The sequence below is a fragment of the Stegostoma tigrinum genome, chromosome 12 (genome assembly GCF_030684315.1).
Source record: "Stegostoma tigrinum isolate sSteTig4 chromosome 12, sSteTig4.hap1, whole genome shotgun sequence".
Lineage (NCBI taxonomy): Eukaryota > Metazoa > Chordata > Chondrichthyes > Orectolobiformes > Stegostomatidae > Stegostoma > Stegostoma tigrinum.
Window position 1 is genome coordinate 28981002 of NC_081365.1, and position 23913 is coordinate 29004914.

The 23913-nt window shown below is 44.6% G+C and overlaps 1 protein-coding gene across 1 annotated transcript in view; it reads left to right on the forward strand.

Annotated features, from left to right (window-relative positions):
• jagn1a (jagunal homolog 1a) overlaps positions 1–23913 on the forward strand; it is a 74144-nt gene that overhangs the window by 469 nt on the left and 49762 nt on the right. Inside the window, exon 2 of the mRNA XM_059650238.1 lies at positions 5082–5436. The gene's annotated coding sequence lies outside the window, so the exon portion shown is untranslated. The remainder of the gene's footprint in view (positions 1–5081; positions 5437–23913) is intronic.

Consider the following 23913-nt stretch of genomic DNA (forward strand, 5'->3'; position numbering starts at 1 on the left):
ATTAAAAGCCATTAAAATCCCAGATTGGCTGCTACAACAAATACGGGCACAGTTTTGGATAGTTTTTAATTCTAAATTTTTATTGATTTCAAGTTTCACCATTTGCTATAGTGGGATTCAAACCTTGTCCCTCGAACGTTAGTTTGGGGCTCTGGAATATTAATTATCAATAGGCCACTGCCTCCTCAAGTGACACAAACGCCCATCTTGTGACTTACTGAACGATTTTGTTTTCACTGTCTAGTCTCACAAGCATGCAGCCTGCTTATTAACTCCTCTAAACCTCTATTCCACTGTTTTGCTTATGTTGTTTAACATTATATTAGCGTTGTTGATTGTTACTTTTTGTTAGTTGAACATTGCCTGAGCTGTTGGGTGTTTTTCAGTTTCATTATCAGTGTTATCATTTTTTGGTTCTTCCTGCATGTACTTGTCTGTATTGAGTTTCATTGACCTTTGTCTAATTCTTTCTGTAATTTCTGAGCTCTCTACTTTGACTGTCTCTCCTAGTTTAGTATCATTTTCTGATTTGACCACTTTGTATTATGTTTCTGAATCCAGGACATTCATATAAATTAGAAATGATAATGGTGCCAGCTGGTACAAGTAAAGTGATCATAAAGCATGATGAATGCTGTAAAATGTCAACTGTTTTATATTAATGTCCTCAATTTTCTTATTTAATTTGGTTTGTTTCTTTCAGGCCACACCATTATGATTGACTATTAATTGCCTTTTAAGTAGTATTGTGAGCCACTCTGTTACATTAGACTACTAGGAAAAAAAACAGACCACTTAGCTGCAACCACAACATTATATCAGTGTACTGAAAAAGGTGCAATTATCTCTTGCAGTTTTGCAAAGTTCTCTTCAGTATAATGTGAACTTGTACAGAATTTCAGCAGGCTATTCTGTAGGTCAAACTGTAACAACCAGGCATAGTCATAATCTGAAAATCATACCTATCAATCTTCCAGATATCCTCATCACTATTCTTCAGTAAATTCTGTTCCACCAGCAAGCATGCACCACAAACCACACAATGGGGTCAGGGAATGGAAGGGGGGGGGGGGGGGGGAAGAGTAGCCTTGGGAGCCCTTAGACTTTGGACCCTATAAAGGTCTCATAACGTCAGTTGAAAATAACTTAGTTGACTATTACTTACTGCAGTGCCTTGGCTAATTAATTAGTACACTTTCTTTTGAATAATGTTTGGAAAAAACACAGACATAGCAACTATACTGGAATTAAGAGTGTAATGATAACCATGAAACCACTGTGAAATGTTGCAACAAAAAAAAGCATCTGATTTGCTTATGTCCTTTAGGGAAAGGATCTCCTGTCTTTACCTGGTCAGGCATAAATGGAACTCCAGACCCAAAGCAAGGTGATTGTAATTGCCTAGAGGGCATTTAAGAATCAAATGGTCAATTAATTCTGGCTGAGCCAGTATTGCCCACATCCCATGAATGAATTAAAAATAAACCTCTGGGTTACCATCACTGACTGAGTTCTGAAAGACATACCTGCCAACTGGGGTTGCTGCAGATGAAGAGAGAATTAACTGAAGGGAATAACCCACTTTACCTCTTGTTCACCACCGATTTGTATGAATGCACTTGTCCTCAGTCACTGTCAACAGTGCTATCAAGCAGCACTATCTCAGCATTGACTTGTCCAACTTGAGTTGTACCAGATCACTTGCTGCAGACCTCAATACAGTTTGGACATAATAGCTGAATTCTAGAGTCTACTGCACAGACATTCACATCTGTTGTGGATCGCACCAGAGAATATATTAATCAAGAAATTAACACACACACAGAGCTAACTTGCTCAAAGTATATTGAGGGTGGTGGCTGAGCTACTAATTACAGAACTTCTTTGTTCTGGATGGTGATGAGCTTCTTGAGCTTGATTGGATCTGCAATCATTTGGCAATTGGTGTGTATCCCATTATACTCTTGACTTTTGCCTTGGAGATGGTAGTCAGGTTTGGAGAATTGGGAGGCAAATTATTTATTGTAGATTTTTTAAAAATTCATCCACGTGACTGTTGTTATCCAGGCCAAAACTTATTGCCCACCCTACCCCCACAGAGCTGTAATGGAGGGAGTTCCAGGATTTTGACTCAGCCATGAAATGGTAATGTGGTTACAAACCTATACCTATTGAATAATGAGTGACTTGAAGAAAAACTTGTTCCAATGTATCAACAGACACAGGAGCAGGAGGAGGTCACCCGGCCATTCGAGCCTGCTCTGCCAATAACTAAGATCATGGCTGATCCGATTCCTTCATATTTCCATGAACCTTTCAACCCTTTGATTGTCAAGAATCAAACTACCTTAAAAAGATTTAAAGACTCTACTTCCACCATCATTTGAGCAAGAAAATTCCAAAATCTCAGACAATCTGTAATAGTCTGATTGGTGATACCTGGCCAGCTTGGATTTATTCTGGTTTTAGTGCATAGGGCATACTTGGGAAATTATCCATATTGCTGAGTAGGTGTCAGCTTTGTAACTGTACTGGAACAACTTTATTTTGTATATGGCTAGTTTAGATGCACATGTCTTCAGCATAATTGCTGACATATTGTGAGGGCCTGTAGAGTCTGTCGTATCCAATGCCTTCGGCCATTTCTTTCCATCACATAAAGTGAATCACATTGACTGAAGACTGAGCACTGCGAAGCTGGAGGTCTCAGGAGGAAGCTGAGATTGATCATCCATTCAGCACTTCTGTTTGAAAATGTTTGCAAATTCTTCTGCATGTCTTCTGCATTGATGTGTTGGGCTCTCCTAGCATTGATGATGTTTTTAATTGTCCACCACCATTTAGAACTGCAGTTGGCAGGATTCAGAGTGTAGATTTGATCTATTGATTATAAGCTTGCTTTACTCTATGTTTATCACAAGCAGCTAATTCTGTCTTGGCATACACATGGTTCTCTGTCATAGCTTTACTTCAGTTTTAAAGAATGCTTGGTGGTGTTCTCGGCATGCTGTTCTGCACACTTCAGTAAACCAGAGTTGATCCCCTGATGGTAGTGGTAGAGTGGGAATATGCGGGGGCATAAAGTTATGAGTTTATGGTTGAATAAAGTTCTGTTGCTGCTGAAATTTCACAATGTCTCTTGGATGGTCAGTCTTGTGATATTTAATCTATTCAAGCTTAATACTGTTCACCATGGTGGTAGTACTTCATAACACAATCTCAAGGTGAAGGCTGGACTTCATCATCACAAGGAATGTGCAATGGTCGCTCCTACCAATACTGTACTATACAGATGTATCTGCTACCAGTATATTGGTGAGAACAATATCAAGTATGTTTTTCCCTCTGTTGATTCCCTCACCTCCTGTCCCACGCCCAGTCTAGTAGTCATACCCTTTCATCATTAATTAGCTCAGTTAGTTGTCATGCTTCTGAGCCACTCTTAATGGTGGACATTGAACTAGCCCAACGACATACTGTGGTTTTCTTTCCCAGTGCTCCCGCCAAGTGGTCTTCAACGTGAAGAACTCATTCATCAGCTGGGTAGGAAAGGGGTCAGTGTTAATCAGCAGGAGGCTTCCTTGCCCATTTTAGACCTGAGACTTCATGGGGTCTGAAGTCAATGTCGAGGATTCCCAGTAAAGTTTCTCCCAACTGTATATCACTGTGTCAATCACCTCTAGTGGATTTATCTTCCTATTAGGACAGGCCATACTCAGGGATGGTGAAGTTGGGACATTACTGACAAGGTATGATTCCATGAGAATGTTTCAGACTGACGAGTCAATCTGTTAGACAGCTCTACCAATTTCAGCACAATGTCTCAATGTTAATAGGACTTTACAGAGTCAGCAGGGCCATGTGCGCTATTGTCATCTCTAGCGCCTTGAACAACACCAGGTAGTCCATCTAGTGCATCACTTTCATCAATCTTTGTAGCAGTTAGATACAATGTATCTTACTAAGCCATTTCAGAGACAACCACATTGCTGTGAATCTGGAGTCACATGTAGGCCAGACCAGATAAGGAAAGCAAATTTTCTTTCTTTAAAGAATGTTCGTAAACCAAAAATAATATTAAATAAAAGCAGAAAATGCTGGAGAAAATCAGTAGGTCTGCCAGCATCTGTGGAGAAAGAAACAGAGTTAACATTTTGAGTCCAGCATGATTCTTTTTCAGAATTTCCAATGAGTCATTTAATTGTCACTAACATTTATCATTAATGTGGCAGGACTGCAGAGCTTCGATCTGTTTTGCCAGTTGTGGAATTGCTTAGCCCTGCCTAGTCCTGTGTTGTCACTTCACCAGGCTGACACCTCATTCTTAAGTATGCCTGGTGTTGTTCTTGGCATACCTTCCTGCAATCGATATTGAACATGAAATACACAGGGTGTGCTTTCCTTCAGACGTCAAGTAAGAGTCAGGGACCATCAAATCTCAGTCATATTTAAAAATTTTATTGATCAGATATTTATCTATCATCTTCAAACCTGCATATTATTATAACTTTCACTACTAAACTAGGTCAGTTTTTGAGAATAATACTTCACTCCAACACAGCCCTGATAGTAACTGTGCAGTAATGTTATTTGTGTAGTTTTGAAAGAAAAATTTAAAAAAGTTAATGCTTCCATTCATATAATTATCATGCAGACGCAGTTCTGATTTATAATCCTTTCGTCGCCATGAGAACATTTGACTGAGACAGACATTAAACATGTGTTCTATGCATTAAATAGATATTATCTGAAACTTGAAGCTTGTCTAATGTTCTTTGCATAAACTTATTTATTTCATTCATTTCTAGCCTTTTTTTCATATTTTTGAATGGGTTCTCAACTTGAAAAGTTAACTCAGTTTCGTTATTCACAGATTTGTTAAAAGTAAAGTATTTGGAAACATTTATGTCAAATTTTAATTTACACATTGTTTTGTTTTTATTTATGAAGACAGTTGTTGTCATCAATACATTATGTTGTTCTACAGTTGAAAAAATCTGTAAAAGAATGTTCAGAAGTAAATAAGTTACTTGGGTGTCAGGAGAAATATTTAGAAATAATTTGTGTCTTTTCACTTTGAGCTAAGAAAATTCAGAATAGAAAGAAGTAAAAGGAGAGGACACCAGCCACATCATCTCCAACACTCCTCAACCACCTGCTGATACATTTGATAATGTCTACAGCCTCTCAGGCACCCTGATGCCTCAACAACCCTTCCCAACTCAGCGTGACTGTCCTCTATAACCAACTATCCCAAACACCCAGACTAGTCTGCAACTCAATATCCCCCACTGAAGCAACTGACATTGGAATAAATTGGATTGATTCACAAGAATAAGCATGGACTTATTAAGGGAAACTAACTTGCTGAAGTTAGGCAATGGAGAAGATTGAAGAGGGGAAGGCTGTTATGTGCTGTACCTGGACTTTCAAAAGGTAATCAATACAGTATCACTTAAAGGACCTATGAAGAAACAGAGTTAACATTTTGAGTCCAGCATGATTCTTTTTCAGAATTTTCAATGAGTCATTTAATTGTCACTAACATTTATCATTAATGTGGCAGGACTGCAGAGCTTCGATCTGTTTTGCCAGTTGTGGAATTGCTTAGCCCTGCCTAGTCCTGTGTTGTCACTTCACCAGGCTGACACCTCATTCTTAAGTATGCCTGGTGTTGTTCTTGGCATACCTTCCTGCAGTCGATATTGAACATGAAATACACAGGGTGTGCTTTCCGTCGGATGTCAATTAAGAGTCAGGGACCATCAAATCTCAGTCATATTTAAAAATCTTATTGATTAGATACTTATCTATCTTCTTCAAGCCTGCACATTATTATAACTTTCACTACTAAACTAGGTCAGTTTATGAGAATAATACTTCACTCCAGCACAGCCCTGATAGTAACTGTGCAGTAATGTTATTTGTGTAGTTTTGTAGGTCATAGAATAAAAGGAACAGTAGCAGCATGAATGCAAAACTGTCTCAGGAAACAGTGAATTGTACATGGGCATTTTTCAGTAGTTCAATGTGGAGAAGTGTGAGGTGTTACACTGTGGTACAATAGAACATGGAAGGACAGTATAACATAAAGGATCCTGCTCTAAAAGGTGTGCAGGAACAGAGAAACTTGGCTGTATATGTAAATAAGTAATTAAAGGTGACAGGAAAGGTAGAGAGAGCTATTAATAAAGCAAACAGTTTTCCAGGCTTGATAAATGGGGGCATCAAACAAAAGCAGGGGGATTATGATGAACTTATAATAAGACAGCAGTTCTGGGCACTGCATTCTGGAATGATCTGAGTGCATTGGAGAGAGTGAAAAAGAGGTTTGTGAGAATGGTTCAAGCAATGAAACATTTCAATTATGAGGAAAGATGAGAGAAATTGGGACTGTTTTCCTTGGAGAGACAAAGCCTAAGAGGAGATATGTTAGAATTTTTTTTAAAATCGTGCCTGCAGAAAGCTAGCCACCAAGATACATGAACATCAACTAGCCACAAAACGACATGACCCACTATCACTCGTATCCTTACATACAGATGAGGAAGGACACCACTTTGATTGGGACAACACATCCATCCTAGGACAAGCCGAACAGAGACACGCATGAGAATTCCTAGAAGCATGGCATTCCAACCGGAACTCCATCATCAAACACATTGATTTGGAGCCAATCTACCATCCCCTGAGAAAAAGAGCAGGAAATGACATCACCAACGCAGGAAATGACATCACCAACCCAAGGAAACCTAAACAGATAAATAGAAAGCGGGACATAACACCAGCGCTTCCTCGGAGGCTCACTGTTGATGTTACCTAGAATGGTGACGAAATGTCTGGGAGCAAATCTTCCAGCTCAGTGAACCAGCTTACATCCGGAACGCAATAAAGACCCACTCTTTGGTGGACCGAGAAGAGGAGAGCACAACTGTGTTGGAGCTGGAAGGAAGATGTCGGGTTGGCTGTGCGCCCTTGCAATCGGTGGATCTTAATGCTGGCTTTGGCCTAACGCTGGTTCAGGGGAGCAGCCAACCTGCAACGATGGCTGCGGCAAGTGCCCATGCCCCAGGTCAGGGGGTCCAGAACACCATCCGCGTTTCCGTGAAGAAGGTGGATGAAGGTGCCCCTGTGGACCGCACCTTCTTTGTGAAGAGGGTCCTGTTGGACTGTTGTGGGTTCGCTGCTGCGGACATTTACTGCCTGCAGGATTTCCCCGGAGGAGGTTTTTACGACGTAACCTTCAGGAGTGCCAAGCTTTGCGAGCGCTTCCTGGAGGTTTTCAAGGAGAAAGGAGGTGAGGGCCCCTCTCTGTATTGACCGCTATCCCGCTGTTTGTGATGCCAGCGCAGAGGAGCTGTATGGTGACTGTACACATGTACAACCCGCATGTGCCAGCAGTTGATGTCCTGACCTTGCTTGAAAGGTACGTGAAGGTGGAAGGGGACCTAACCGACATCATGGACCCCTTTGGCATCTGGACCAGCAAGAGGCAGGTCAAGGTGACGCTGAGGATGGGTGCGGGCGGGAACATTGTACTCCCAGCTTCGCGATTGTTGGGAGCAAGGGCTACCTGACCTATGCAGGGCAACCTAAAGTCTGCCATGCCTATGGTAGGTCAGGCCAAGTGGCGGCCGACTGCAAAGCCACCATCTGCAGGAACTGCAGGGAGGAGGGACACTTTGCAAAGGATTGCCCACAAGAGAAAAGCTGCAACCTTTGCGGGGAAGCGGGCCACCTCTACAGGGCATGCCCGCGGCGGGAGACCACCTACGCCCAGGTCGCCGGCAGGGGCAATGCGGGGCAAGTCCCCCTGGAGGAGAGGAAGGCACCAGAGCCCTGCAAGGACCCCCCCTAACGTGCAGGAGGGCCAGGTCGTGCAGGAGGGTCCAGCCCCACAGGATGGACCCAAGGCCGGCAAACCGCTCCTGCAGGCTCCGCTCCCCCCCACCCCCCCGACGACCCGGAGTCGATGGAGGCGGCGACAGGTGACCTAGGGGAGTGGACGATGGTCCGGAAAGCGAGGAGGAAGGTGCGCCGGCGGGCCCAGGCACCGCAACCATCAGGCGGGAAGAGGCAGCTACAGGGGACTATAAGAGCTCCTCTGACGAGGGAGATTCGGAGGAGGCCCGCCCAAAGCAGAAGCTAAAGATCTCAAGGGAGAAGGAAAGCAGCACCCCGCTTCCAGGTGACGGGAGGCGTCCTGAGGCTCCCTCTGACAACCAGCCACGTGCCGCTGGGGCCCTAGAGGGCCCCCCGGAACTTCCAGGCAGGAAGGAGGAAACAGCGCGTCCCCAGCCTGACCCAGAGCCGGACTCTCCTGCTTCTGTACCCTCGACGGGGGGATGCCATCAGGAAGACAGCACGTTTCCTGAGCCCGGACAGCGTCCAGCAGTTTGCCCGGGCAATGGGCATGAAGGGACAGATGGAGGGGCTGGACCTTGGATGTGGGGAGGGTACTGCGGTCACTGCCCACAATGGGGGTATGAGTTGCGAGCATTAATGTGCGCAGCGTCAAGTCCATAGCAAGATGTGTGTCCACAATGGCCTACCTGACCACCGTCAAGGCGGACCTCCTGTTTCTGCAGGAGTGCGGGATACCGCACCTCGGCAGGTACGGGAATTGGTCCGGTACCTGGACCTGTGGGCCTTCGATCTGGTCGGGGGGTAACGACCGTCGCTCCTCGGGCCTGGCTATTCTGCTGCGGGGGCGCAACTTCACCATCTCTCAAGTTCAGGAGGTGGTGGGGGGGGGGCGCCTCCTAGTGGCTGACGTCACCTACAGGAACGCTCCCCTGAGGCTGATCAACGTGTACGCTCCAACGGTACAGAGGGAGCAGTTGGCTGTCCTGCAGTGGCTTCCACCGCTGCTGGCTACGTCCAGGCCGGTCGTCCTAGGCGGAGACTTCAACTGCATCATCGATGCAGATGGAAGATCCGGCGTGCAGACAGCGGGTGGGGGAAGTCAACTGGATGTCACGTCCAGATTCCTGATGGGCACGGTGAAGGACGCCAAGCTGCTCGACATCTTCAGCACCCCCGCAGATGGAGCGCAGTGGAGATACACCTGGTCGCGGCCAGACGGGTTTATCCGCTCAAGGATAGACTTCCTGTTTGTGTCACGGGAGCTCTCAGTCAGGTCCACCGGCGTCGGGCCGGTGTTCTTCTCCGACCACTGCCTCCTGCTGGCCGACTGTCACTTACAGGACGACCAGCAGGCCGGCAAGGGGACGTGGAAGCTCAACACAACTCTGTTGACCCCAGAGAACATTGAGGAGGTTAAGAGGGAGTACGCCGTTTGGAGAACCTTGAAACCCCTCTTTGAGTCTCCAGGAGACTGGTGGGAGACGGTGAAGGAGAACATCAAGAGGTTCTTTGTCCTCAAGGATGTTCGGAAGGCGAGAGAGAGGCGGGGAAAGCTGTCGCGACTCCAGAAAAGGGTGCAGAACCTGCTCCTTCTACAGTTGATGGGGGTCGATGTCACGGAGGACCTCCGCGAGGTGAGGAGCCAGCAAGCATCGGTCTTCGCCACGGAGGCCTCCAGGATAATCTTCCGGTCCAGCGTCCGCTCCGTGGAGCAGGACGAGACGTGCTCGCGTTTCTTCTTTCAGAAGGTGCACAAAGAGAGCTCTGTGCTTAGCCGGCTGAAGGAGGACGACAGCTCGATGACGTCGTCTCGGCCTGACATTTTGAGGATCAGCAGATCCTTCTATGCCAGACTGTACAACACGAAGCCCACGGACAGCACGGCCTCCGAGTCGTTCCTGTCGTCTATCACGGAGGTCTTAGACGACGGCACGAGGGAGTGGCTAGACCGGCCGATATCCCTGGACGAGCTGACCAGAGCCCTCAAGTCCTTGGAGAGGAATAAGACATCCGGGACCGACAGCTTACCGGTCGAGCTGTATTCCGCTCTGTAGGACCTGGTCGGCCAGGATCTGCTGGAGGTGTACGATGATGCACTTCGAGCAGGGGAAATGTGCAAGTCCATGAGGAAGGGCATCATCAGCCTCATTTACAAGAGCAAGGGAGAGAGGGAATAAATTAAGAATTGGCGTCCCATTTCACTATTGAACGTGGACTACAAAATCCTGGCCAAGATCATAGCCAACTGTGTCAGGTCTGTCCTGGAGTCGGTGATTCACCCTGACCAAACCTGTGCTGTGCCGGGCAGGAAGATCGCTGGGAGCCTCGCGCTCGTCAGGGATACGATCGCCTACGTGCAGGACAGGTGGCTGGACACCTGCCTCATCAGCCTGGACCAGGAGAAGGCCTTGGACAGGGTCTCTCATGCTTACATGAAGGACGTCCTCTCCAAATTGGGGTTCGGGAACGTCATCCGCAATTGGATCCGGCTGCTCTACGCCAACACCGTTAGTGCAGTCTCGATCGGACAGTTTTCCCATCATATCTGGAGTCAGGCAGGGCTGCCCGCTCTCACCTGCCTTGTTTGTGTGCTGTGTGGAGCCCTTTGCCACATCCATCAGGAAGGACGTTAGCCTGAAGGGCATGACTATCCCAGGCAGCGGAGGCCTTCAGGTCAAGATCTCCCTATACGTGGACGACATCGCCGTCTTCTGCACCGATCGTCGGTCGGTGAGTAGGCTGTTGGACATCTGCGGCCAGTTTGAACTGGCCTCGGGTGCCAAGGTCAATAGGGGTAAGAGCGAGGTCATGTGCTTTGGGAACTGGAACGACCGCTCCTTCATCCCCTTCACCGTCAGGACAGACTACCTGAAGGTGCTGGGTGTTTGGTTCAGTGGATCTGGGGCGTGCGCTTAAACCTGGGAGGAGCGTATCACCAAACTGAAGCAGAAGCTGGGCAGGTGGACGCTCCGGTCCCTCTCCATTGCGGGGAAGAACCTGGTTGTCAGGTGCGAGGGGCTTTTGGTACTTTTGCATGTGGCGCAGGCCTGGCCTATTCCCTGGACCTGCGCTGCTGCGGTCACCCGGGCCATCTTCCACTTCATTTGGGGGTCGAGGATGGACCGGGTCCGCAGGGACACCATGTACAAAGACCTGGAAAATGGGGGAAAGGGCGTACCGAACGCCACGCTCACCCTGATGGCTACCTTTGTGTGCAGCTGCATCAAGCTGTGCGTAGATCCTCAGTGCGCAAACACCAAGTGTCACTACTTACTGAGGTTCTACCTGTCCCTGGTGTTGCGAAGGCTGGGCCTGGCCTTGTTGCCGCGGAATGCTCCGAGTAGTTGGACTGTCCCGTACCACCTGTCCTTCATGGAGATATTTTTGAAAGGAAACACCTTTGACCACAAGGCCGTCAGGCAGTGGTCAGCACGTAGTATCCTCGAGACCCTTCGGGAAAAGGAGAGCGTTGATCCCGTCATGTGGTTCCCCGCGCAGACTGCCAAAGTCGTTTGGCAGAATGCCTCATCGCCAGAACTTTCAAACAAGCACAAGGACATTGCTTGGCTGGCAGTGAGAGGGGCTCTGCCAGTGAGATCCTTTATGCATGCCCAGAATCTCTGCGCCACCGCACGCTGCCCTCGAGGTGGCTGCGGGGGGGACAAGACTGTCGATCACCTCCTTCTGGAGTGTGCCTATGCGCAGGAGGTCTGGAGGGGGATGCAGTGGTATTTGTTGAGGTTCGTCCCAAGCAGCTTCGTGACGCGGGACTCCGTGCTCTACGGGCTGTTTCCCGGGACGCACACCAAGACCAACATCAACTGCGCCTGGAGGACCATCAATGCGGTGAAAGACGCTCTTTGGTCTGCCCGCAACTTGCTGGTCTGCCAGCTGAAAGAACTGACCCCGACCGAGTGTTGCAGACTGGCGCACTCCAAGGTCCAGGACTACGTGCTGAGGGACGCGCTAAAGTTTGGGGCAGCCGTCACCAAAGCACGGTGGGGAAAGACCACCGTATGAAACCCCTCGTCCAGGATAGAAAAAAAGGGCCCTCTCTGGTAACTGGGCCCAGCCGGCGCCTTCCCCAACTGGTCAGGGGGCCAACGGGGCCTGTGCAGGGTGACGGCTGCCGGGGTATTTTCTTTGCTTTTTTTTTCCTTTAGTTGGTGTACGTACCCCCTGGGTAACCCAGAGCAGCTTGCATGACTGGGTAGGTGTGTAAATATGTTTGTTTTTGTACATCTTATGAATAAAGTATATATTTTTTTCAAATAAAAAAAGGTGACAAAACGTCTGAAAACTAACCTTCCAGCTCAGCGAGCAAACTCGCATCCAGAGGCAGATAAATCCCTGGGGCGTGATAATCTGTGCCCTAGGTTATTAAAGAAGGTGGCTGCAGAGATAATAGATGCATTAGTTGTGATTTTCCAAAATTGTCTGGATTCTGGAAAGGTGCCAGTGGATTAGAAACGGGCTAATGTGACACCCTTATTCAAAAATGGAGACAGGCAAAATATGGACAATTATAGACCAGTTAGTTTGACCTCTGTAGTGGGGAAGTTGCTGCAATCAATCATAAAGGAGAAGGCAACTAAACACTTTGAAAACAAAGCTCAATTCACCAGATTCAGCACAGTTTCATGAAGGGCAAGTCTTGTTTGACAAATCTTCTGGAGTTCTTTGAGGATGTAACCAACAGGTTGGGTAATGGGAATCTGGTGGATGTGATAGATTTCAGCTTCCAGAAGGCATTTGACAATGTGCCACATAGACTGATCCGAAAGATTATATTGCAGGGGGTTAAGGACAAAATATTGGCTTGCACAGAGGATTTGCTGACTGATGGAAAGCAGAGGGTCAGGATAAATGAGTCCTTCTCTGGATGGTAAACTGTAATTAGTGGGGTGCCGCAGGGTTCAGTTTTTGGACATCAACTATTTACAGTCTATGGAAATGATTTGCAAGCAGGAACAGAGTGTAACATAGCAAAATTCATGGATGGTGCTGAAATACGCGGTAAAGCAGGCAGTGATGAGCAGATAAAATATTTATAAATGATATTAATAGGATAGAGTGAGCCAGAATCTAGCATCTTGAGTATAATGTGGATAAGTGCGAGGTTGTCTATTTTAGCCAGAAAAATAAAAGGGAAAATTATTATTTAAATGGGAAGCAGATTCAAAGTGCATCAATGCAGAGGGATCCAGGTGTCTTTGTGCATGAACTGTAGAAAGTGGATATCGGTGTGCTGCATATAATAAGTGAGTCAAATGTAATCCTGATATTCAATGCAAAAAGACTGGATTATAAAAGTAAGTAAATTTTGTTAGAGGTGGATAAGGCATTTATGAGACCACACATGTAATATTGTGTCCAGTTTTGGTCTCTTTACTTGAGGAAGGATGTGGTGGCATTGGAGCAGATTCACCAGGTTGATTCCAGGGATGAACGGGCTGTCATGTGAGGAGCAGTTGAATAGCTTGGGCTTGTACTCACTGGAGTTCAGAAGAATGAAAAGGGTATCTGATTGAGGTATATAAAATGCTAAAGGGGATTGATAAGGTGGACATTGGACAACGTTCCCTCTTGTGGGACAATCTCCACCAAAAGATACAGAGTGAGAGAGGATAGGTTCAAAACTGAGATGAGGAGAAACTACTCCTTTCAGAGGGTTGTGAATCTGTGGAACTTACTGCCACAGACTGCAATGGGACAGAATCAATCAACAGATCCTTTGTCTGTCCATCTGTCTTTCTCTCTCTTTAGGCCCTATCCTATCGTTTACTCCCTAGCCCACCCACCTCCCTATTTTCTGCATATAAACAGACATTTTCTCAGCCACCATTAGTTCTGAAGAAGGGTCACCGGACCTGAAACATTAACTTTGTATTTTCCTTCACAGATGCCACCAGACCTGCTGAGCTTTTCCAGAAACTTTGTTTTTTTTTTCCTGATTTACAGCATCCATTGTTCTTTCGGCTTTTAAGAAATAGATATGTTTATGATGAAAAGCAGAATAAAGGGCTATGGAGAATAGGCAGGAAAGTGGAGTTGAGAACAGGATGAGATCAGCCATGATCATGTTAAATGGTCGAGTGGGCTCAAAAGGCTGAATTGCCTACTCCAGCTCCTAATTCCTATGTTTTCTTTTTCTTTATTCATTCATTCACGGGATGAGGGCGTCGCTGGCTAGGCAGCATTTATTGCCCATCCCTAATTGCCCAGAGAGCAGTTGAGAGTCAACCATATTGCTGTGTGTCTGGAGTCACATGTAGGCCAGACCAGGTGAAGTTGGCAGTTTCCTTCCCGAAAGGGCATTAGTAAAGCAGATGGGTTTTTACAACAATCGACAATGGATTCATGGTCATTATTAGATTCTTAATTCCAGGTATTTTATTGAATTCAAATTCTACCATTTGCCATGACAGGATTTGAACCTGGGTCCCCAGAACATTATCTGGATGTCTGGATGAATAGTTCAATGATAATACCACTAGGCCATCGCCTCCCCAATGTTCCTGTGTCCTAAAAGGTTTACCTTTTATCCTTATCTATGATCCCAGTCTGGACTCCCCCACTATCAGGAATATCCTTCCTGTATCTATCCTGTCTGGTCCTGTTAGAAGTTTACAGGTTTATATGAAATTTCCAAACCCTCTTCTAAATTCCAGTATATACAATTCTAACCAAATCAATCACTCCTCATGTTAGTCCTGTCAACTTGGAAACTGCCTTCCTATTTTTGTCTATTAATGTGAATAACCTTACATTTACCTACATTATACTGCATCTGCTACACATTTGTTTATTCACTCAGCCTGCCCAAATTACACTGCAACATCTCTGCTTTGTGTCATTTGCAAGTTTTGAGATGTTACATTTAGTTAGCTCATCTAAATTATTAATGTATGTCATAACAACTGTGGACCTACTATCATTCCAAGCTGTATTAAACTAGTCACTTCCTGCTGTTCAGAAAAAGACCCATTAATTCCTTATGATAGCAAGGTGTAGAGCTCGATGAACACAGCAGGCCAAGCAGCATCCATTAATTTCTTGTCTTTGTTTCCTGTCTGCTAACCAATTTTCTATTCTTCTCAACACACTACACCCAATCCGATGTGCTTTAATTTTACACATTAATCTCTTATCTAAAATTTTGGCCGAAACCTTCTGACAGTTCAAATAAACCACATTCATTGGCTTTCACTGATCAACTCTACTCGTTATATCCTCGAAGAATTCCAGTAGATTTGTCAGCATGTTTTCCCTTCTGTCAATCCATGCTGGCTGTGTCTCATTCCACCATTTTTTAAAAAGTGCTCTGCAGTAAACTCCTTGATAATGGACCCCAGTATTTTCCCAATACCAAGTTAACCTCACTAGTCTATAATTCACTGTTTTCTCTCTAACTCTCTGTTTAAAAAATGAGGTTACAACGAACAACAGAGCACAGGAACAGACCCTTTGGCTGTTCAAGCCTGCACTGCCACATTTTGCCCTTCCACACTAAAACTGTCTTCATTTACGGGATCCGTATCCCTCTATTCCCTTCCTATTTATGTTTCATCCAGGGTTTTCTTGAATGCTGCTACTACATCTGCTTTTCCCACCTCCTCTGGCAGCACATTCCAAGCATTCATCACCATTTGTGTGAAAAACTTGTATTGCACATCTCTTTGAAACTCCCCCTCTCCTGTACCTTGGGTTAGGTTAGCTACCCTCCAATCTGTAGGAACTGTTCCAGAGTCTAAAGAACTTAATTCAAAACTAAGCATTTGTCTTTTTATTTTAAAATCTTTACCCTAATCAATTTCAAACTAACTCTAAACTCATGATCAAAAATCAATGCCAATGAACTCACCCCAATAGATTCATTTCAGGAATAGTAAGAAATCTAATCCTCTGAACTAATCCCGTGGATATTCATGACAGTATGCCTTAAACAATGTTTTGAGAATCTGAAGATATTTCTCCAAAGGTCCCTGCATCTTCAGGTGATATGTAGTTGGTTTTAATTGTTTTATACCAAACTACTGATGAGGTCCTGGAAAATTTTAAACATGAACACATGTGAACAAGGTGATTAAGAAGGCACATGGCATGTTTGCCTTCATTAGCCAGGACAAGGAGTACAAGAGTTGGCAAACCATGTTGCAGCTATTTAAATCCTTGTTAGGCCACATTTGGAGTATTGTGTGCAGTTTTGGTTGCCACACTACCAGAAGGATGTAGAAGCTTTGGAGGGAGTGCAGAGAAAGTTCACCAGGATGTTGCCTGGTCCAGAGAGCATTGACTATGAGGAAAGGTTAAACAAACTGGGATTGCTTTCACTGAAAGATAGCGGCTGAGAGACGTGATAGAGGTCTACAAAATTATGAGGAGTATAGATAGGGTGGATAGTCAGAGGCTTTCCCCAGGCTTGAAGTTTCAATTACAAGGGGGTACAGTTTCCATTGAGAGGGGCAAAGTTTAAGGAAAATTTGCAAGGGAAACATTTCATGCAGAAAGTGGTAGGAGAGTGGAATGCACTGCCAGTAGAGGTGGTCGAAGCAGGCACTTTGGCGACATTTAAGAGGCATCTGAATGGTAACATGAATAAGGAGGGAAAAGAGGGATATGGATCGAACAAGGGCAAAAAGTTTGTTTTTTTAGTTTAGTTAGGGCATGATGATCAGTGCAGGCCTAGAGGGCCAGAGGGCCTGTTCCTGACCTATACTTCTCTTTTGCTCATTTTTTCTTTATAATTTTATGACCCTGATCAGAGTGATTTCAATTCATAGTCTATAATGAGTAAAATATAAACTGTTAACTTTTCCACTACTAGCTTAGCTTTAATGCCCTTAAATTAAAACCTTTGGGAATCTGGTTGTCACATCCATAATGATAATGATACACTAATGTCCTGCCTGCATTTTTGGAAATGTAGTACACAGTCTATGACCACTTGACTGAATGGTCCTTGGACAACTGATATAAGTATCAACGGTACTGTTTTCATGTTCAGTACAAAGCCTTTAAATTACTGGCTAAAGAAACAGTTTAGAGCAACAGATGGGAAAAATAACTGTTTTCTTTTTTAGGCTTTAGTTACTTTAACTGCAGACATAAATACAGAATGTGCTCCTTCAGCAATTTGGGGGCTTCTTTTTATCTGCAGTAAACAACCAAGCTGTTCACCTGCCTAGGACCCAAACGGAAACTTGTCGTCAGGCTGATGACATCTGGCTTCCACAACTTGTCACAACTACACAAACCAATCAACAATCTCTTGTTGGAGGAATCTACACTGCGTACACATCCCAGGGCCGTGGCATCTTTTCTTTCTTCATCCTACTGCTTGCAACTCTTTCCACACTGTTTTGTTTTAAACAGACATAATTTCCCCATTTTATGCACAGTCAAAAAAAGTTAAAGAAAAGTAGGGAGCTAGTGCAAACAGAGTGGGCTGAATGGCCTCCTTCTGTATCATAAAAATTCTGTGATCTGGCCAGATCACCTGTTGTCAGTGGCTAGGAATACAGAGGAGTGGCATAGGGCATTATACAGAGCTTAAAGTTCATCCTTTACACAGTACAAATGGTGCACAACACAATACAGCTTTGCTGCACTGCCCCATTATTAAGCATCTGGTAGCATCTAACTCGGTTTCACATTTAGAAAGGTAGAGGCCTTCTGACGTTTCAGTTTTGCCTTGGCAGCTAAAACAGAGGCCATGAGATTCAAACATAGAAAATAGGAGCGGGAATACATCATTTGGCCCTTTGAGTCTGCTTGACTATTCAGTATGATCACCGCTGATCATCCAACTCTGTATTCTATACCTGCTTTCTCCTTTGACCCTTTTAGCCCTCAGAACTTTATCTAACTTATTTTTAAAAACATTTAACATTTTAGCTTCAAACCTTTTCTGTCAGAAAATCCTACAGGCTCACCTTTTTTCTTCATCCTAGTACTAAATGACCCACAACCATATATTTAAACTGTTTCAACACAGTGTGGAACTGGAGGAACACAGCAGGCCAAGTAGTATCATAGGAGCAGAAAAGATGACATTTTGGGTTGGGACCTTGCTTCAGAAATCTTCTTCATTTCTAAAAAAGGGTCCCAACTCAAAACATCAACTTTCCTGCTCCTCTGATGTTGCCTGGCCTGCTGTGTTCCTCGAGCTCCACACTGTGTTATCTCTGACTCCAGCATCTGCAGTTGTTACTCCTCCTTAAACTGTGACACCAAGCATCCTTAATGTCTGGTCCTGTTAGAATTTTATAGATTTCAATGAAATTGTCCCTCAATCCTCTAAACTCCAGTGAATATAGTGCTAACTGATCCACTCATTTTTCATTTTCAGTCCTGCCATCTCAGGAAAAAAATCTGTAAATCGTTGATGCCAGAACATAGTACTGTAGGTGTGGTCTTGCCAAGGCCCTGTACAATATCAGCAGGACATTCCTGCTGTTGTACTCGAAATCTCTTGCTATGAACAGGGGAGCTGGTAGCATTGTGGTAATGCCACTGGGCTAGTAATTAAGAGCCCCAGTTAATCTTCTTCCCGGCAGCAGATAGCACAGTGATTAGCATTGGTGCCTCACAGTGCCAGGGTCCCAGGTTTGTTTTCAGTCTTCGGTGACTGTTTTGTGGAATATTCACGTTCTCCCCATGACTGCTTGAGTTTCCATTGGGTGCTCCAGTTTCCTTCCACATTCCAAAGATGTGCAGGTTAGGTGGATTGGAAATGCTACATTGCCCCATAGTTTCCAAGGATGAACAGGCTAGATTGATTAGCCATGGTAAATATGGGGTAATGGAGAAGGGTGGGTTGCTCTTTGGATGGTCAATTGGCCAAATAGCCTCTATCTGCACTGAAGGGATTCTATAATGGCCAACTTACTATTTCCTCCTTCACTGATTGCTGCACCTGCAGGCTTACTTTCAGCAACTGGTGTACAAGTACACTCATATCTCGCTGTACCTCCTCTTTCCCACTCCCTCACTATTCAGATAATATGCCTTCTTTTTGTTTTGCTACCGAATTAGATAACTTCACATTTATTCACATTATACTTCATCTGTCATGCTTTTGATCACTAACTCAATTTGTCCAAATCAGACTGCACATCTGCCAATGTGGTACACTGTATCCACTGTACCCGGTGTGGCTTCCTCTACATTGGGGAAACCCAGCGGAGGCTTGAGGACCCTTTTGCAGAACGCCTCCGCTCGGTTCGCAATAAACAACTGCACCTCCCAGTCACGAACCATTTTAACTCCCCCTCCCATTCCTCAGACGACATGTCCATCATGGGCCTCCTGCAGTGCCACAATGATGACACCCGAAGGTTGCAGGAACAGCAACTCACATTCCGCTTGGGAACCCTGCAGCCCAATGGTATCAATGTGGACTTCACAAGCTTCAAAATCTCCCCTTCCCCTACTGCATCCCCAAACCAGCCTAGCTTGTCCCCACCTCCCTAACCTGTTCTTCCTCTCACCTATCCGTTCCTCCCATCTCAAGCCACACGTCCATTTCCTACCTACTAACCTCAGCCCGCCTCCTTGACCTGTCCGTCTTCCCTGGACTGACCTATCCCCTCCCTACCTCCCCACCTATACTCTGCTCACCACCTATCTTCTTTTCACTCCATCTTCGGTCCGCCTCCCCCTCTCTCCCTATTTATTCCAGAACCCGCTCCCCATCCCCCTCTCTGATGAAGGGTCTAAGCCCGAAACATCAGCTTTTGTGCTCCTGAGATGCTGCTTGGCCTGCCGTGTTCATCCAGCTTCATACTTGGTTATCTTGAAGCATCTCTGCATCTGCCTTTCAGCTCACCCTCCCAACCAGCCAGCCTACTCAGAATGCTGCCAACCTCTCAATGTTATGCAGCCTGAAGCCAAACCCTCATGGCCCAGACTAGCTTGAGGATTTCTTGTAAGGCCTTCTGCAGTGTACGTTAGCATCCTTTCATCAGAGTTGTTGCAGCCATTGGGAGTACACTATAGAAACACTAGGCTAGACAACAGAATCTGCTAGTCAGGCACTAAAATAAGTCACAAGGATGTACATGGAATAGTGTAGGTTAGATGGGCTTCAGATTGGTATGACAGGTCGGCACAACATCGAGGGCCGAAGGGCCTGTACTGTGCTGTAATGTTCTATGTTCTACGTTCTAAGATACGTTGATTTTATTTATTTTTATAATAATGAGTAGACACGTGAAGTTTGTTGAATGAAGGATCTTGCTGTTGGCTTTTATTGAATAATGTAGATCAAGGGGCCATTATACTGAGGAGACATATATGAATGCATAATTCGGGAATGGTGAATAAATTCTTGGAGTAAGGAAGTTCCTTTTAATTGAAGTGAAAACTCACAACATGGATCCTCTTGATCTGACCAGCTCCAATCTTTTCTATATGTTTTTCTTCCTGAGGTGGCCTCCAATTTACATAAGGTAAGGGCTGAGCCCTCAGAATTGGAAGCTTCTGGACAACGTTGCACATCCCTACAGATCTGAACAACTTCTCAAGCATGTGATGCAAAGATCAGTACTCAGAGATTTGCTGTTACTTAACAAGCAAACCATTGCCTGAGGAGGCCAAATTGAGAATGACTCCATGATTTTGATTGAGGCCTATGTTGAAGGAAGGTCATGAACCTGCCTGCCGTACAAAGCTTTTCCAATATGCTCAGATTAAATATAGAGATTGATGGATTTCTGATGGATTTCTAACATTAAGCTGCCACTTGCACAGTATCTCAGCTGCCCTAATGGCAAGTTAAAATTCAGCCCATTGATTGGCCACCATTATCAATTTGTCCATTCTGTAGGAACTTGTTGTTTTCACCCAGCAAAAACAATTTGCAACTTTAAATCACCCATTATTAAGAAGTTAATTTGAAGGAAAGTGTGCATCAGGGCATTCATAAATCAAGGTGTTTCCTTTGTTGGAAAGAACCATAAGCTGTAAGTGGAGAAAATTAAAATTATATGAAAGTGGGACAGCTCCTTTATGCCTAAATTGAAACACAAAGGTCAGTCTGAAAATTGTTGTGATGTAGATTTCAAACATCACATTCTGAGGAAATAAAAACATACGGATATCTGCCACACATGTCAGGATGTTGTTCTTTCTTCTCCATAATAAATCGTCATTCGTTAGCAAATTCAAAACTTATTTGTGCAAAGTCAAAACTGATTTGCAAATGTTAAGCAGCAGGAATGAGTTAGTACAATCTGTGAGGATACACAGAATAGCAGACTTAACAGTGGTTGAGCCAGCAGCCAGGGAGACTTAGAGTGGGAGATGCTGTCAAAATAACATAGACCACTTATGGGAATCTTAGACAAATGCAAATTGGACTACATTAGAAACTTCTTCAATCATGAACCATGGGAACCGAAATCACGATGATGCAGTCTAGCTATTAGCATGTAATTATTGATCCCACATACCTGAGCTAAGAAACAGAGAATTGAATTCAGAAACGTTATAATCAGGACAGAGTGTGGAATAATGTGGTAAACTACTAAGAAGTTACAGTTTTGTGTTATAACGTCAGAGTCATACAGTACAGAAAAAAACACTTTGGTCATCGAGTCTGCACCAATATAAAAATCACCTATCTACACTAAAGACACTTCCCAGCACTTGGCCCATTGCCTTGAATGATATGACATTTCACCTGCTCAAGCACATACTTTTTAAAGATTGTGAGGTTTCCCATCTCTACTTCCCTCGCAAACTATGCATTCCAGATTCTCCCCACACTTGGATAAAATAAATTTCCCCAGATCCACTCCAAACCTCCTGCCCTTCACCTTAAAATTATGCCCCCTTGTTATTGACCTTTCAACTAAGGGAACAGCTACTTCCTATCCACTTTATCCTCACAATCTCATACACCGCAATCAATTGCTACCTAACCTCTTGTGGACATAAAAAACAGGGCTAACGTTTTGAGTCCAGTGATCCTTCTGTCATAACATTGACAAATAGAATTTAACCTTGGAAAATGTGACCACCTCCCCCAGCCATAACGTCCGCTACTCAAAAGAAAATGCGTCTATCCAGCCCCTCTTCATAGCTAAACTGCTCTATTGCAGGCAACATTCTGGTGAAACTCCTCTGAAACCCCTTCCAGTGCAATAACATCCTTCCTATAGTGTGTTGACCTGAAGTTCACTTCAGCTGGGGCATAACCAATGTTTTGGACAGCTCCAACATAACCTCCCTGCTCTTGGAAGCTATGTCATAACTGATAGACATATGTGTGCCGTCTTTTTTTTAATTCACTCGTGGGATGTGGGCATTACGGGCTGGTACGGCATATAGTCTCTGATACTCTTCCTAGCTGCCTTTGAGAAGGTGGTGGCGCACCACTTTTTTGAACTGTTGTTAGGGAGGGAATTCCAGGACATTTGACACAGAGAAAGTGAAGGAATGATGATATATTTTCAAGTTAAGATGGTGAGTGTCTTAGAGGGGAACTTGCTGGTGGTCGTTTTCCATTGTATCTGGTGCCCTTGTCTTTCTAGATGGAAGTGATAGTGGATTTGGAAGGTACAGTCTCAGGATCTTTGGCTGATTTCTGTCATGCATCTTGTAGATAGTACACAATGCTGATACTGGCGTTGGTGATGAATGTTTATGCACATAGTGCCAATCAAGTAGACTACTTTGCTCTGCATGGTGTCAAACTCTTTGAATGTTGTTGCAGCTGCACTCATCCAGGCATGTGAGACTTCGGGGAATCAGAAGGTAAGTCACTTGTTATTGTAGCCATACTATTTATTTGATTGGTCCAGTTTCGTTTCTGATTTGTGATATTTTTACAGTGAACATGATTGAATTTCTAGTCAATGGTAAAGCACAGGATGCTGATGGTAGGAGATTCAGTGCCGGTAATGCCATTGAGTGTCAAGGGGCAGTGAGTGGATTGTCTCTTATCGGAGATGATCAATGTTATGAAACAATGTTACTTGCTACTTTTCAGCCCAGGCCTGGATATTGTCCAGATCCTGTAACATTTAGACAAGAAATGCTTGGGGAGTCGTGTATGGCATTAAACATTGCGCACTCATTGGTGAATGTCTCCATTTCTAACCTTATGATGGAGGAAGGTCATTGATGAAGCAGTTGAAGATGCCTCGAGGAACTCCTGCAGAGATGTCCTGGAGTTGAGATGACTAACTTACAACAACCACAATCATTTAGAATCTAATCTAATCTTCCTATGTGCCTATGACTCCAATCAGTGGAAAGTTTTCCCCCTGAATCCCATTGACTCAAGCTTTTTCTAGGTTTCCACATTTGGCCAAATATGGCCTTGATATCAAGGACTGTCACTCTCACCTGACCTGTAGAATTCATTTGTTTGGCACACATTTGAACCAAGGATATAATGAAGTCAGGAGCTGAATGTCTTTGGCAGTACCTTAACTGGGGGTCAGTGGGCAGCTTACTGGTCCCTGAGCAGGTGTTGCTTGATAGCACTGTTGATGAAACCTTCCATCGCTTTACTGATGATTGAGAGTAGACTGATGAAGTGGTAACTGTCCAGGTTGGATTTGTCCTAATTTTTGTGTTGAAGCTATACTAGAACAGCCTAGCTAAGGGTGTAGCAAGTTCTGGAGAGCAAGTCTTCATCAGTACTGCAGGAGTTTTGTCATGGTAAACAGCATTTGCAGCATCCACTGCCTCTGGCTGTTTTTGATATCACATGGAGTAAATCAAATTGGCTGAAGACTGGCATCTGTGATAGTGGGGGCATCTGGAGAAGGCCAAGATCATCTGCTCAAAAGTTCTGGCTGTAGATTGTTGCAAATGCTTCACACCTACCTCTTGCACTGATGTGATGGGCTTTTCCATCACTGAGCATGAGGATATTTGTGGAGGTTTCTCCTCCAGTGATTTGTTTAATCATCTACCACTGAGGTTATTGACTTGCTTGCTGAGCTGGCTTGTTTTCATTCAGACATTTCATCACTATGCTAGGTAACATGAGGCTTCTGATGAAGCAACGTTATTCTACTCCACTTCGAATTT